The sequence below is a fragment of the Podarcis filfolensis genome (assembly GCF_964270895.1).
Source record: "Podarcis filfolensis genome assembly, chromosome: 2".
NCBI classification, from domain to species: domain Eukaryota; kingdom Metazoa; phylum Chordata; class Lepidosauria; order Squamata; family Lacertidae; genus Podarcis; species Podarcis filfolensis.
In genome coordinates this window covers 120,250,567-120,266,635 of record NC_139605.1, presented here as the reverse complement: position 1 = coordinate 120,266,635, position 16,069 = coordinate 120,250,567, and the positions used below count along the sequence as shown (strand labels likewise).

The following is a 16,069-nucleotide window of genomic DNA, read 5'->3' as shown; positions in this document are numbered from 1 at the left end:
GCTACTACATGGGGCACAGATTTGGCCTAATGCACACCTTGACTCTATAGAAACCGTTCAGTCCAAGTTCTTAAGGCAAATTTTCTCTGTGCCATCTGGTGTTCCAAACACTTCATTGCGCTTGGAGGCCAACCTTCCCTCAGCTGAATCACAAATTTGGTACAGGACATTTACTTATTGGCTTTGTCTGAATTTAACCTCCACCGATCTATTACCCTTAATATTGCAAGACCGTTACGAGAGTGCTTGGACCAAAACTGTTACTCAAAAGCTCCACTCCTCTGGGTTATCACCCCAACAGTTATTGACATTGGCAAAGAATTTAATTATACAGTGTCTATACGACATTGAGCAACAGAATAATTTAGCTACCATAAGAAAATTTTGTCTGTGGTACAATTTTCCCCCACCTAGCCTCCTCCACACATCCGTGTCCTATCTGCAAAACTTAACAGTTTTAAAATACAGATGTGCCTTCGCCTATGCAAGATGGAACGTACTACCGTCTGCGGTTCTCAAGGACTGCTTCTGTCAAATTCCTCATGAAAAATGATTATGTCCATGTGGAGACAGCAGTTATTGAATCCATAGCGCATGTACCACTAGCTTGCTCTCTTTATAAAGATATGCGTAACGAGGTTATTACCCCTCTTCTATCATCCATACCAGGCCTTTCATTCACTGCTACAGGGTCCTTCCTTCTTGCAGAGCAAGATTACCAGGTGACAGCAAACACGGCAAAAATTTTAGCTGGGGCAATTATAATTAGATTTACCATCTGACTAACCTGTTTTTTACCTAGTAAAGAAAGCCCACTCGTTCATATGTTTTATTTGTGATCAAGGACAGTTATTAACACTTTTATTTGTATAGTTGCAAATTCTCAGAACGTTTTTAGTATAGCCAACCATCTAGCTATATCTATATTTTATTGTACTTGATTCCTTTGGTATGGTTTGTGGCTGTCTATCTGTCTTCTTCTTTTATAGTTCCACAACAGATCACCACTTTGTGTTTGTTTTTTAAATAACTACTACATCTCAGATTTTGATTTAAATTGCTGTACTGGATTATCTCAAATGATAAAGTCACTGGTGTGAATAAAAGAAAAATGTATGTCTTTGTAGTTCTAAATGTGTTCCTGACTGACTGGGGCTGATCCTTCAAGATCTAACAGCATGATGGTTACTGGCACTTGTATTGGTTTCTGGAGAGTTCTCACATGGTACATGAAGGATGGAAGAATAAAGGCAAGCATTTCCCACACTTTGCAACTAAAATGTTTACTTTATTGGTATCATCATTCACTGTTATTGTCAATTTATCTGCACAAGGATTTTCAGGCTGAAAGAAAACTTGTCGACATCCAAATCCTATTAGCGCCACCATGAACTACCACAAATTCCTAAGAGACGGCATAGAATACGGGGCTGATTCTCAGAGCTATGGCCAGTATCATGCTCTGCAGTATCTGGAATGAGAGTTGAAGACAGAATTGTTAGTTCCTTTCAGGGACACAGACTCCATGGATGTCCTGTGCCCTTAGCAGCTCTGAGCTGTCACAGCAAGCCTGCCTTGTTAGTTTACTTAAAGGAAGGTCTTGCACATCAAAGAGGGTATTTCTAGAAAGTCTAAATGATTGTACCCTAGAACAGTTGGTCATGGAAGTGACCAGAAGGGTGGCAATTCTGGACATTCAGGACCTGGTGGAAGATGTGTTGTCAAGCCAGGAGGGAGCCATGCCCACAGTGCTATTAAACAAAACATACATGTAAATGGCCAATTGCCCAAAAAACCCAACACAGTCATATTTGATATGGAAATGGAGGCAGACAGTTTTGCTGATAAATAGTGGTTCACATTTTGAATGCCAAGATACTCACCCGTCCCTTGTTCACCTTCATATGGTCCTAGAGGGAGAAATTAGGAAAGCGTGAGACCTCCTTCCAGTCTTTGGCAGCCTAGGTTGGCTGAGGTTATTCTACTGCCCTGTTTACTTAAACCTCAGGAAAATTCATCAGCATTTGGGGGCCAATTTCCCCTAATAAACACATTTTCCTAATCCTTCCATCAGTAAAAAGGATAAATGAATGTCAACTACTTACGTGCGGACACCATGGCAAAAGCAACCCAAACAACCAAAAGGAGGACCCAGAATTTCATGACGATCACCGAAGAAGAGAGGAAGACTCTCAAGATTCTTGGAGGGATGTCACAAACTGACGGTTCACCTGGATCCAACTTCTCTTTCTTATAAAGGCACAACCTTCCAATCAAATGCGTTGGCTGAGCTGATGCAGTTTTGGAACCTTGAACGGATTAGCTAGTAAGCAAACTTTGTCTGTGAAAACACCCCCCAGTGCAAATAAACAAGAAAGCATGTGATGCTCTGTGCAATGTGCCATGGGCTATGTGCCCTTTCTTAGGATTAAGTCTTGGTTTTTAACTGCCACTGGATTCAATCTCCGCCTCACTTCCAAGGAGGGACCCTTAGATAAACTAGGGCCAACAGCAACCCAAGTGTTTGAGAAAGCGTTCAAACTCCTTCACAGACTGCCAGCTGGGGATGTGGCCTTCCACCTGACATAGCAGAATTTGAGGATCGAAGTGGAGAAGGCCTTTAATTTTTCCCTTCCTACCACCACATTCTTTTCAAAGTTGTTTTACCCATGTTCTGTAATTTCTTCTCCCATTCTTCTTTCCACAGTCAACTTGTGCCTTATTCCCTTCTTCAAAACCTGCCACTTTCTTTCATCTAATTTCTGGTTCTTTTACAATCCCTTTCTTCTCCTAAATCAGCTGTCCTCTTTTATCCTCTTCCTTTCTATTCCCTGTTTATTTATCACTAATATCAAAGGTTAATAAATATTATCTTGCTTTCAGATTCCATCTGCCCTTTAGCCCTCAGACCTTCTTTTTCCTTCTTCTTCTGAACCTCTGTCTGGTGGACACTTGTCCTCAACATGAAAGGAGTTGCTGGTGGTGGCATTGGCCCAGTCCAAAGGCTATGGCATGGGTGGGGGCTGGGGCACGCAAGTGAGGAAGCCCTGGGCAGGCTGAGACATTGGGACCCCCCCTGAAAGTGACCCAAAGCCAACAGCTTGGTCCTGGTCCAGCCCACTCTTTGAGAAGCACTGGTCTAGACTCCAGGTCACTGGTTCTCAAAGGGTGTAGCACATCACATTGGTGTGGCAGGAGAGGAGGGCAAGTGTGGTGAGAGGAGTCAAGGACGACAATCAAAGAAACATTTCAGTGCAGTATAGTATGGATAATTTTTTTTATATGTACAGTCATACCTTGGTTTGAAGTAGCTTCGGGATGAATATTTTCGGGTTGCGCTCTGCGGCAACCCAGCAGTAACGGAACCCGTTACTTCCAGGTTTCGCGGCTCGTGCATGCGCAGACGCTCAAAATGACGTCACACACATGCGCGGAAGTGGCAAATCGCAACCCACGCACATGCAGACGCACAGACGCAGGTTGCGTTCGCTTCAGGATGAGAACAGGGTTCCAGAACGGATTCCCTTCACATCCAGAGGTACCACTGTATTTACAGACTATTGATAGATTCCCACCCCCCAAATCAAGAACTGCTAGGAGTTGTTTCTTTTGGTTTTCCAATACATTTCTTATCAATAAAAAAGATGGCGTGGCACATGAAATCTTTTATTGAGAGTGTGGCCCAGAGAAAAATGTTTGAGGATCACTGCTCTAGGTACACATGATGCACTACAGGACATGCTCTAGCATCCTTCTTATGAAGCATTCTGTTCAGGAACGTATCTGGGTTGCTGCAGGCAGCTAAGCCTAAAGGGCCAAGGAGTTGTAAAGGCCCATCTAAAGAAAGAAGAAAGAAGAAAGTGCTCACAAGATTTCTAGAGAAATGGAGGAATGGTTCCTGCCGAAACTTTCCTGGTAGGGAATTCCACAGGGGAAAGGTCAGTCCGTAGCGAAGGCCAGCCGAAACTTACAGCCTTCGTAAACCACCAGAAGTGTGCCATCGGAAAATCTCAGTGATCACAATGAAGCAGATCGTCCCTAAGGTGTTTTGGTCCCAAGATGTTTAGGCCTTTACAGATTATCACAAGGTTTGCTAGAGGCTTCTACATTATTGGGTTCCTGAAGCTTGGACTGTTATGGGGGCCCCATCACAACCAGCAAAGAGGTCTGGGTAATCACTGTTATCCTCTTCAATGGGGTTGTTCCACAACAGATCACATTTAAAAAAAACAAAACACACTACTACATCTCAGAGTTTGATTATAATTGTTTGCTGGATTATCTCACATGTTAAATCACTGGTGTGAATAAAACAAAAATGTATGTATTTTTTATAACAATTTTTATTAGTTTTCTATTACAATCCAATAATAGCCTCATTATAAAAAATACCAATTTATAATACAATCATTCAAATTCCAAATTATATAATTTAGGTGGCCCCTGCGTGCTAGATTTGATGGTTTGATGATTTTATTTATTTCTGTGTTCCAAAATCTTATTAATTTCAATAACATTCCAGTCAAAATAATAATCCCTTATACAACAACTGCAATATTAATAACTTCCATTCATGTTGACACATTAAATGATTTGTAGAACTACATGTGTTATGTCTATCTTTTCCCTGTTGCTGCTGTTCTCCATCATACCTTGGGCGGAGCTGATATCTCATTGTAGTTTCAGAAATTTATCCATTGCTCCGCCCCGTGCTTCATTGTTTTACAACTTTAAGAACAGCTGCAAAAACCACCCTGTCCCAATAAATAACCTGTTTTCAGCATTTTCCCTCTCAGCCTGGGAAGAAGCGTGGTCTCTTGAAGTGCAGATGGCTCAGTAATGAACCTTATCAGTTCCTTGGCAAGATTGCAGACTTATTTTATCCTTTCGTCCAACTGCAGATAAATGAGCAATTATAGTTCCAATTAAATTAGATTTCAAGTCTTTTTAGTGTTATTCAGTTCACTCCGTAAATGATAAAGGATGGGAAACGGTCAGCTCTAAGTTTCCATTGTATAAAATTTTTTATTGGTTTTTTAACACATAATAATAGACAATACAAAACAATACAAAAACAGACAAACATATAAACACGTATAATTTCTTCACATTTTTTCTTAAACCTTCTTTCATCGACTTCCTCATACCTCCCCTTTCTGCATCCCTGTTTTAAAATTTTCCAGCAAGCCCCAATGTCAACTTATAACACTTTTTTTTCCCCTTTGAATCCTTTTTCTCATATCCAATTGTTTGTCCCCGCAATTCTGTTCTACCTGACCCAAAACGTTTTAACACTCATTAATTTTGCAACAGTTCTTAAGATAAGCTTTAAATTTCTTCCAGTCTTCTTCCACCGTCTCTCTCCCTTGGTCGCGGATTCTGCCAGTCATCTCCGCCAGTCCCATGTAGTCAATCACCTTGGTCTGCCATTCTTCCAGTGTGGGTAGTTCTTGTGTCTTCCAGTACTTTGCTAGAAGTACTCTTGCTGCTGTTGTAGCATACATAAAAAACGTCCTATCTTTCCTTGAGACCAATTGGCCCACCATGCCCAGGAGGAAGGCTTCTGGTTTCTTCACAAATGTGCATTTAAGCACCTTCTTCATTTCATTATAAATCATTTCCCAGAAGACCTTAATCCTTGGGCACGTCCACCAAAGGTGGTAAAAGGTACCTTCAGTTTCCTTACATTTCCAACATTTATTATTGGGCGTGTGGTAAATTTTTGCAAGCTTGACTGGAGTCATGTACCACCTATAGATCATTTTCATAATGTTTTCTCTTAAGGCATTACATGCCGTAAACTTTATACCGGTGGTCCATAACTGTTCCCAGTCAGCAAACATAATGTTATGACCAGTATCTTGTGCCCATTTAATCATAGCTGATTTAACCGTCTCATCCTGTGTATTCCATTTCAACAGCAAGTTATACATTCTTGACAAATTTTTAGTACTGGGTTCCAAAAGCTCTGTTTCTAATTTTGACCTCTCCACCTGGAAACCAATTTTCCTGTCCTGTTTAAAAACTTCATTTATCTGATAGTAATGTAGCCAGTCTCTTACTTTTGACTTCAGTTTCTCATAACTCTGCAATTTCACTTTTCCCTCCTCATATTCTATAATTTCCCAATATTTTGGCCATTTTGATTCCATATTAAGTTTTTTCACTTCCTTAGCTTCCATTGGTGACAACCACCTAGGGGTTTTGTTTTCTAACAGATCTTTATATCGGGTCCACACATTATATAATGCTTTCCTAACAATATGGTTTTTAAAACCTTGATGAGCTTTAACCTTGTCATACCATATATACGCATGCCAGCCGAATCTATTATTGAACCCTTCCAGATCCAAAATGTCTGTATTTTCAAGAAGCAGCCAGTTTTTCAGCCAGCAGAAGGCCGCTGATTCATAATAAAGCTTTAAGTCCGGCAGGGCAAACCCCCCTCTTTCTTTTGCATCTGTTAGTATCTTAAATTTTATTCTGGGCTTTTTGCCCTGCCAGACAAATTTAGATATATCTTTCTGCCACCTCTTGAAACATTCCATTTTGTCCAAAATCTGCAATGTTTGAAACAAAAACAGCATTCTCGGCAAGACATTCATCTTGATAACTGCAATTCTACCCAACAAGTAAAGTCTCAAATTTGACCATGTTTCTAGATCTTTCTTAACTTCTGACCAACATTTCTCATAATTGTCTTTAACTAAGTTCACATTCTTAGATGTCAAATTAATCCCTAGATATTTCACCTTCTTTGCTACTGTCAAACCAGTTTCACTCTGAAACTTCTCCCTTTCAGCAGCTGTTAAATTTTTATCCAGTACTTTCGTTTTCTGTTTATTCAGCTTGAAACCTGCTACTTGACCAAATATTTGTATTAATTCTAAGACTCTTTTCGTACTAGTGTCTGGCTCTTGCAAAGTTAAAACTAGGTCATCTGCAAATGCTCTCAGTTTATACTGTTTGGCTCCGACCTGAATCCCTTTAACCAGCTTAAGTTTCCATTGTAAACCTTTCACAAAATAGAGCTTCACTCCCTCCCCCGTTTTTTTTACAAACACAGTTCCATTTAATGTTGTATTCCAGCTCTATAATCCAGTTTCATCCCTCCTTACTTGTACATATATAATTTGAATTAACGTTCAAGGGAGGTATGCCAAATCATAAATTCAGAGGAAGAAACTTCATATAAAGAAGCTGCAGGCTCCCCTCCCCCACACCGTATTTCGCACTGAGTGAAGTTTTCTCTCAGGTTCAAACCTTAACGACCTTGCAGCTGGTTCTGTTCTGCAGTTTATTATCTCATCTCTTCTAGCATGCGCCTGTACTTTAGTCCAAATTAAGCTCTAATTAGCAGAAGAACCTCTGCTTCTTAATGGCGGTGTAGGAGGGTTTTCAGCAGGGTAAGTACTTTTGCACTCAGCACCTCCCTGCCTCCCGCTTTCCATTCTGGAGCGAGAGCCAGGTACTGATATGAACTGGGAGTGAAGCCCATTCCCCTCTGTCCCTGGGGGGAACTTGCAAGGATAATTACCCTCAATCATTCTTGTTTTTCCTTCACAAACGATCTCCCGCTGTTGTGGGAGCTGCCTCCGCTAAGGCAGACCGGAACCGGGAGCCGAAAAATGTATGTCTTTTAGTTTTCGAGTTGTGTGACTCAGATTGGGTCTAGTAGACCCAAAAAATTAAGCAATGTGGACCAAAGGTGCTTTTGTGATTAGGGACCCTGAAACTTAAGTTTCATTCATTTCATAGTCTCTGGCCTTCTCCCTGAATGTCCCATGATGTCAGCAGGCAAGGCATTGTGAGCCCATGGAGTGATTCTCAGCCACTTTGGCTGAGCAATCGTGTTCGTACGACTCTAGAGAGGCTTGTGTGCAACTAGGGAAATAAGCTGAATGGCACGGGCCCAGTCAGAAAAAAGAGATCAGGTGCTACTACTGCTTTGATGTACATCTGTGAAGGTGGGGATTATAAATGCGTTATTAAATGATTTAACGTGGAAATGTAGTTCAAAATGTGTTCCTTACTGACTGGAGCTGATCCTTCAAGATCTAATACCATAATGAGTCCTGACACTGTTGATTGGAGTTTTCTGACATGGAGCCACATTCACATTTTGCAATATGGTACATGAAGGATGAAAGAATAAAGACAAGCATTTACCACACAATGTTGTTGCGACTAAAATTGCTACTTTATTGGTATCATCATTTAGGATCCAAATGTGTTATTGTTAACAACCAAATCCTACTAGCGTCCAAGACTACAAATTCCTAAGAGATCGCATAAAAGACGGTCTTGAGGCACAGAGCCTTGGAGAGGATCAAGCTCTGCAGGTATAGGATCTGGAATGAGAGTTGAAGACAGGATTGTTAGTTCCTTTCAGGGACACAGACTCCATGGATGTCCTGTGCCCTTAGCAGCTCTGAGCTGTCACAGCAAGCCTGCCTTGTTAGTTTACTTAAAGGAAGGTCTTGCACATCAAAGAGGGGATTTCTAGAAAGTCTAAATGATTGTACCCTAGAGCAGTTGGTCATGTATGTGACCAGAAGGGTGGCAATTCTGGACATTCAGGACCTGGTGGAAGATGTGCTGTCAAGCCAGAAGGAAGCCATGCCCACAGTGCTATTAAACTAAACATACATGTTAATGGCCAATTGCCAAAAAAATCCAACACAGTAAAATTTGATTTCAAAAGATGAAACAACCAAAAATCACGGGATGGGCAAAGGTGGAAATGCAAAGTTAAGAGGGTCAAATCAGTGATGGTCACCTACTTGGGTGGTTCTAACAGAGGATTAGATAAATTCATGGAGGACAAATCTATCATCTGCTACGAGTTAAATGCAACTGCAGGTGGGCAGATTACTGCTGCGCTCATAGGATATTTGCAGGCTTCCTAGGGGCATCCTGCGGCAACTGTGGGAACAGGATGCTGGACTGGATGAGACGTTGGCCTGATCCAGCCCGTTCATCTTATGTTCGTAGGGAATGGTAGGAAACGGAGGCAAACAGTTTTGCTGATCAACAGTGGTTCCCATTTTGAATGCCAAGATACTCACCCGTCCCTTGTTCACCTTCATATGGTCCTAGAGGGAGAAATTAGGAAAGCGTGAGACCTCCTTCCAGTCATTGGCAGCCTAGGTTGGCTGAAGTTATTCTACTGCCCTGTTTACTTAAACCTCAGGAAAATTCATCAGCATTTGGGGGCCAATTTCCCCTAATAAACACATTTTCCTAATCCTTCCATCAGTAAAAAGGATAAATGAATGTCAACTACTTACGTGCGGACACCATGGCAAAAGCAACCCAAACAACCAAAAGGAGGACCCAGAATTTCATGACGATCACCGAAGAGGAGAGGAAGATTCTCAAGATTCTTGGAGGGGCGTCACAAACTGACCATTCACCTGGATCCAACTTCTCTTTCTTATAAAGGCACAACCTTCCAATCAAATGTGTTGGCTGAGCTGATGCGGTTTTGGAGCCTTGAACGGATTAGCTAGTAAGCAACCTTTGTCTGTGACCCCCCCCCCCAGTAAAAATAAACAAGACAGCATGTGATGGTGTGTGCAGTGTGCCATGGGCTATGTGCCCTTTCTTAGGATTAAGTCTTGGTTTTTAACTGCCACTGGATTCAATCTCCGCCTCACTTCCAAGGAGGGACCCTTAGATAAACTAAGGCCAACAGCCACCCAAGTGTTTGAGAAAGCGTTCAAACTCCTTCACAGACTGCCAGCTGGGAATGTGGCCTTCCACCTGACATAGCAGAATTTGAGGATCGAAGTGGAGAAGGCCTTTCCCTTTTCCCTTCCTACCACCACATGCTTTTCAAAGTTGTTTTACCCATGTTCTGTAATTTCTTCTCCCATTCTTCTTTCCACAGTCAACTTGTGCCTTATTCCCTTCTTCAAAACCTGCCACTTTCTTTCATCTAATTTCTGGTTCTTTTACAATCCCTTCCTTCTCCTAAATCAGCTGTCCTCTTTTATCCTCTTCCTTTCTATTCCCTGTTTATTTATCACTAATATCAAAGGTTAATAAATATTATCTCGCTTTCAGATTCCATCTGCCCTTTAGCCCGCAGACCTTCTTTTCCCTTCTTCTTCTGAACCTCTGTCTGGTGGACACTTGTCCTCAACATGAAAGGAGTTGCTGGTGGTGGCATTGGCCCAGTCCAAAGGCTATGGCATGGGTGGGGGCTGGGGCACGCAAGTGAGGAAGCCCTGGGCAGGCTGAGACATTGGGACCCCCCTGAAAGTGACCCAAAGCCAACAGCTTGGTCCTGGTCCAGCCCACTCTTTGAGAAGCACTGGTCTAGACACTGGTTCTCAAAGGGTGTAGCACATCACATTGGTGTGGCAGGAGAGGAGGGAAAGCATGGCGAGAGGAGTCAAGGACGACAATCAAAGAAACATTTCAGTGCAGTATAGTATGGATAATATTTTTTATATGTACAATCATACCTCGGGTTGAAGTAGCTTCAGGATGAATATTTTTGGGTTGCGCTCTGCGGCAACCCGGAAGTAACAGAGCGTGTTACTTCCAGGTTTCACGGCTCGTGCATGCGCAGACGCTCAAAATGACGTCCCGCACATTCGTGGAAGGAGCGAATCGCAACCCGCGCACACGCAGATGCATGGACGCGGGTTGCGTTCACTTCAGGGTGAGAACAGGGCTCCAGAATGGATCCTCTTCGCATCCAGAGGTACCACTGTATTTACAGACTATTGATAGATTCCCGCCCCCCAAATCAAGAACTGCTAGGAGTTGTTTCTTTTGGTTTTCCAATACATTTCTTATCAATAAAAAAGATGGTGTGGCACATGAAATTTTTATTGAGAGTGTGGCCCAGAGAAAAATGTTTGAGGATCACTGCTCTAGGTACACATGATGCACTACAGGACATGCTCTAGCATCCTTCTTATGAAGCATTCTGTTCAGGAACGTATCTGGGTTGCTGCAGGCAGCTAAGCCTAAAGGGCCAAGGAGTTGTAAAGGCCCATCTAAAGAAAGAAGAAAGAAGAAAGTGCTCACAAGATTTCTAGAGAAATGGAGGAATGGTTCCTGCCGAAACTTTCCTGGTAGGGAATTCCACAGGGGAAAGGTCAGTCCGTAGCGAAGGCCAGCCGAAACTTACAGCCTTCGTAAACCACCAGAAGTGTGCCATCGGAAAATCTCAGTGATCACAATGAAGCAGATCGTCCCTAAGGTGTTTTGGTCCCAAGATGTTTAGGCCTTTACAGATTATCACAAGGTTTGCTAGAAGCTTCTACATTATTGGGTTCCTGAAGCTTGGACTGTTATGGGGGCCCCATCACAACCAGCAAAGAGGTCTGGGTAATCACTGTTATCCTCTTCAATGGGGTTGTTCCACAACAGATCACATTTTAAAAAAACAAAACACACTACTACATCTCAGAGTTTGATTATAATTGTTTGCTCGATTATCTCACATGTTAAATCACTGGTGTGAATAAAACAAAAATGTATGTCTTTTTTATAATATTTTTTATTAGTTTTCTATTACAATCCAATAATAGCCTCATTATAAAAAATACCAGTTTATAATACAATCATTCAAATTCCAAATTATATAATTTAGGTGGCCCTGCGTGCTAGATTTGATGGTTTGATGATTTTCTTTATTTCTGTGTTCCAAAATCTTATTAATTTCAATTACATTCCGGTCAAAATAATAATCCCTTATACAACAACTGCAATATTAATAACTTCCATTCATGTTGACACATTAAATGATTTGTAGAACTACAAGTGTTATGTCTATCTTTTCCCTGTTGCTGCTGTTCTCCATCATGCCTTGGGCGGAGCTGATATCTCATTGTAGTTTCAGAAATTTATCCATTGCTCCGCCCCGTGCTTCCTTGTTTACAACTTTAAGAACAGCTGCAAAAATCACCCTGTCCCAGTAAATAACCTGAACCTTATCAGTTCCTTGGCAAGATCGCAAACTTATTTTATCCTTTCGTCCGACTGAAGATAAATGAGCAATTATAGTTCCAATTACCGTATTTTTTGCACCATAACACTCACTTTTTTCCTCCTAAAAAGTAAGGGGAAATGTCTGTGCGTGTTATGGAGGGAATGCCTACGGGTGGCATGCCTACGGACTTTCCTCCTCTAAAAACTACGTGCGTGTTATGGTCAGGTGCGTGTTATAGAGCGAAAAATACGGTAAATTAGATTCCAAGTCTTTTTAGTGTTATTCAGTTCACTTCGTAAATGATAAAGGATGGGAAACGGTCAGCTCTAAGTTTCCATTGTAAACCTTTCACAAAATAGAGCTTCGCTCCCTCCCCCCTTTTTTTTACAAACACAGTTCCATTTAATGTTGTATTCCAGCTCTATAATCCATTTTCATCCCTCCTTACTTGTAGATATATAATTTGAATTAACGTTCAAGGGAGGTTTGCCAAATCATAAATACAGAGGAAGAAGCTTCATATAAAGAAGCTGCAGGCTCCCCTCCCCCACACCGTATTTCGCACTGAGTGAAGTTTTCTCTCAGGTTCAAACCTTAACGACATGGCAGCTGGTTCTGTTCTGCAGTTTATTATCTCATCTCTTCTAGCATGTGCCTGTACTTTAGTCCGAATTAAGCTCTAATTAGCAGAAGAACCTCTGCTTCTTAATGGCGGCATAGGAGGGTTTTCAGCAGGGTAAGTACTTTTGCACTCAGCACCTCCCTGCCTCCCGCTTTCCATTCTGGAGCGAGAGCCAGGTACTGATATGAACTGGGAGTGAAGCCCATTCCCCTCTGTCCCTGGGGGGAACTTGCAAGGATAATTACCCTCAATCATTCTTGTTTTTCCTTCGCCAACGATCTCCCGCTGTCGTGGGAGCTGCCTCCGGACTAAGGCAGACCGGAACTGGGAGCTGAAAAATGTATGTCTTTTAGTTTTCGAGTTGTGTGACTCAGATTGGGTCTAGTAGACCCAAAAAATTAAGCAATGTGGACCAAAGGTGCTTCTGTGATTAGGGGCCCTGAAACTTAAGTTTCATTCATTTCATAGTCTCTGGTCTTCTCCCTTATTGTCCCATGATGTCAGCAGGCAAGGCATTGTGAGCCCATGGAGTGATTCTCAACCACTTTGGCTGAGCAATTTTATTCGTACAACTCTAGAGAGGCTTGTGTACAACTAGGGAAATATGCTGAATGGCATGGGCCCAGTCAGAAAAAGAGATCAGGTGCTACTACTGCTTTGATGTACATCTGTGAAGGCGGGGATTATAAATGTGTTATTAAATAATTTAACGTGGAAATGTAGTTCAAAATGTGTTCCTTACTGACTGGAGCTGATCCTTCAAGATCTAATACCATAATGAGTCCTGACACTGTTGATTGGAGTTTTCTGACATGGAGCCACATTCATATTTTGCAATATGGTACATGAAGGATGAAAGAATAAAGACAAGCATTTACCACACAATGTTGTTGCGACTAAAATTGCTACTTTATTGGTATCATCATTTAGCATCCAAATGTGTTATTGTTGACAACCAAATCCTACTAGCGTCTAAGACGACAAATTCCTAAGAGATCGCATAGAAGACGGTCTTGAGGCACAGAGTCTTGGAGAGGATCAAGCTCTGCAGGTATAGGGTCTGGAATGAGAGTTGAAGACAGGATTGTTAGTTCCTTTCAGGGACACAGACTCCATGGATGTCCTGTGCCCTTAGCAGCTCTGCGCTGTCACAGCAAGCCTGCCTACTTAGTTGATTTACAGGAAAGTCTTGCACATCAAAGAAGGTATTTCTAGAAAGTCTAAATGATTGTACCCTAGAACAGTTGGTCATGGATGTGACCAGAAGGGTGGCAATTCTGGGAATTCAGGACCTGGCGGAAGATGTGTTGTCAAGCCAGGAGGGAGCCATGCCCACAGTGCTATTAAACTAAACATACATGTGAATGGCCAATTGCCAAAAAACCCCAACACAGTCAAATTTGATTTCAAAAGATGAAACAACCAAAAATCACAGGACGGGCAAAAGTTGAAAAGCAAAGTGAAGAGGGTCAACTCAGTGATGGTCACCTACTTGGGTGGTTCTAACAGAGGATTAGATAAATTCATGGAGGACAAATCTATCATCTGCTACGAGTTGAATGCAACTGCAGGTGGACAGATTACTGACTGACCGAACCCAAAGGGTGCTCATCAATGGTTCCTCTTCATCCTGGAGAAGAGTGACTAGTGGGGTGCCACAGGGTTCTGTCTTGGGCCCGGTCTTATTCAACATCTTTATCAACGACTTGGATGATGGACTCAAGGGCATCCTGATCAAATTTGCAGATGACACCAAACTGGGAGGGGTGGCTAACATCCCAGAGGACAGGATCACACTTCAAAACGACCTTGACAGATTAGAGAACTGGGCCAAAACAAACAAGATGAATTTTAACAGGGAGAAATGTAAAGTATTGCACTTGGGCAAAAAAAATGAGAGGCACAAATACAAGATGGGTGACACCTGGCTTGAGAGCAGTACATGTGAAAAGGATCTAGGAGTCTTGGTTGACCACAAACTTGACATGAGCCAACAGTGTGACGCGGCAGCTAAAAAAGCCAATGCAATTCTGGGCTGCATCAATAGGAGTATAGCATCTAGATCAAGGGAAGTAATAGTGCCACTGTATTCTGCTCTGGTCAGACCTCACCTGGAGTACTGTGTCCAGTTCTGGGCACCACAGTTCAAGAAGGACACTGACAAACTGGAACGTGTCCAGAGGAGGGCAACCAAAATGGTCAAAGGCCTGGAAACGATGCCTTATGAGGAACGGCTAAGGGAGCTGGGCATGTTTAGCCTGGAGAAGAGGAGGTTAAGGGGTGATATGATAGCCATGTTCAAATATATAAAAGGATGTCACATAGAGGAGGGAGAAAGGTTGTTTTCTGCTGCTCCAGAGAAGCGGACACGGAGCAATGGATCCAAACTACAAGAAAGAAGATTCCACCTAAACATTAGGAAGAACTTCCTGACAGTAAGAGCTGTTCGACAGTGGAATTTGCTGCCAAGGAGTGTGGTGGAGTCTCCTTCTTTGGAGGTCTTTAAGCAGAGGCTTGACAACCATATGTCAGGAGTGCTCTGATGGTGTTTCCTGCTTGGCAGGGGGTTGGACTTGATGGCCCTTGTGGTCTCTTCCAACTCTATGATTCTATGATTCTACTGCTGCGCTCATTGGATATTGCAGGCTTCCCAGGGGCATCCTGCAGCAACTGTGGGAACAGGATGCTAGACTGGATGAGACGCTGGCCTGATCCAGCCCGTTCATCTTATGTTCGTAGGGAAGGGTAGGAAACGGAAGCAAACAGTTTTGCTGATCAACAGTGGTTCCCATTTTGAATGCCAAGATACTCACCGGTCCCTTGTTCACCTTCATATGGTCCTAGAGGGAGAAATTAGGAAAGCGTGAGACCTCCTTCCAGTCATTGGCAGCCTAGGTTGGCTGAAGTTATTCTACTGCCCTGTTTACTTAAACCTCAGGAAAATTCATCAGCATTTGGGGGCCATTTTCCCCTAATAAACACATTTTCCTAATCCTTCCATCAGTAAACAGGATAAATGAATGTCAACTACTTACGAGCAGACACCATGGCAAAAGCAACCCAAACAACCAAAAGGAGGACCCAGAATTTCATGACGATCACTGAAGAAGAGAGGAAGATTCTCAAGATTCTTGGAGGGATGTTACAAACTGACGGTTCACCTGGATCCAACTTCTCTTTCTTATAAAGGCACAACCTTCCAATCAAATGTGTTGGCTGAGCTGATGCGGTTTTGGAGCCTTGAACGGATTAGCTAGTAAGCAACCTTTGTCTGTGAAAACACCCCCCGGTGCAAATAAACAAGAAAGCATGTGATGATGTGTGCAGTGTGCCATGGGCTATGTGCCCTTTCTTAGGATTAAGTCTTGGTTTTTAACTGCCACTGGATTCAATCTCCGCCTCGCTTCCAAGGAGGGAGCCTTAGATAAACTAGAGCCAACAGCCACCCAAGTGTTTGTGAAAGCGCTCAAACTCCTTCACAGACTGCCAGCTGGGAA

The 16,069-nt window shown here is 42.5% G+C and overlaps 3 long non-coding RNA genes across 3 annotated transcripts; all 3 read right to left on the bottom strand.

The window, feature by feature from the left end:
• Positions 1 to 1,267: 1,267 nt before the first annotated feature.
• LOC310753336 lies at positions 1,268 to 2,313 on the bottom strand. The gene is made up of 3 exons (XR_014543328.1): positions 2,106 to 2,313; positions 1,884 to 1,910; positions 1,268 to 1,471 (listed from the first exon to the last, which is right to left on the bottom strand). It is a non-coding gene; the product is annotated as an uncharacterized lncRNA (long non-coding RNA).
• Positions 2,314 to 8,186: 5,873 nt separating this feature from the next.
• Positions 8,187 to 9,446, bottom strand: LOC310754432. The gene is made up of 3 exons (XR_014543828.1): positions 9,291 to 9,446; positions 9,069 to 9,095; positions 8,187 to 8,351 (listed from the first exon to the last, which is right to left on the bottom strand). It is a non-coding gene; the product is annotated as an uncharacterized lncRNA (long non-coding RNA).
• A 4,013-nt stretch (positions 9,447 to 13,459) lies between these two features.
• Positions 13,460 to 15,738, bottom strand: LOC310753347. The gene is made up of 3 exons (XR_014543335.1): positions 15,608 to 15,738; positions 15,386 to 15,412; positions 13,460 to 13,632 (listed from the first exon to the last, which is right to left on the bottom strand). It is a non-coding gene; the product is annotated as an uncharacterized lncRNA (long non-coding RNA).
• Positions 15,739 to 16,069: the final 331 nt, after the last annotated feature.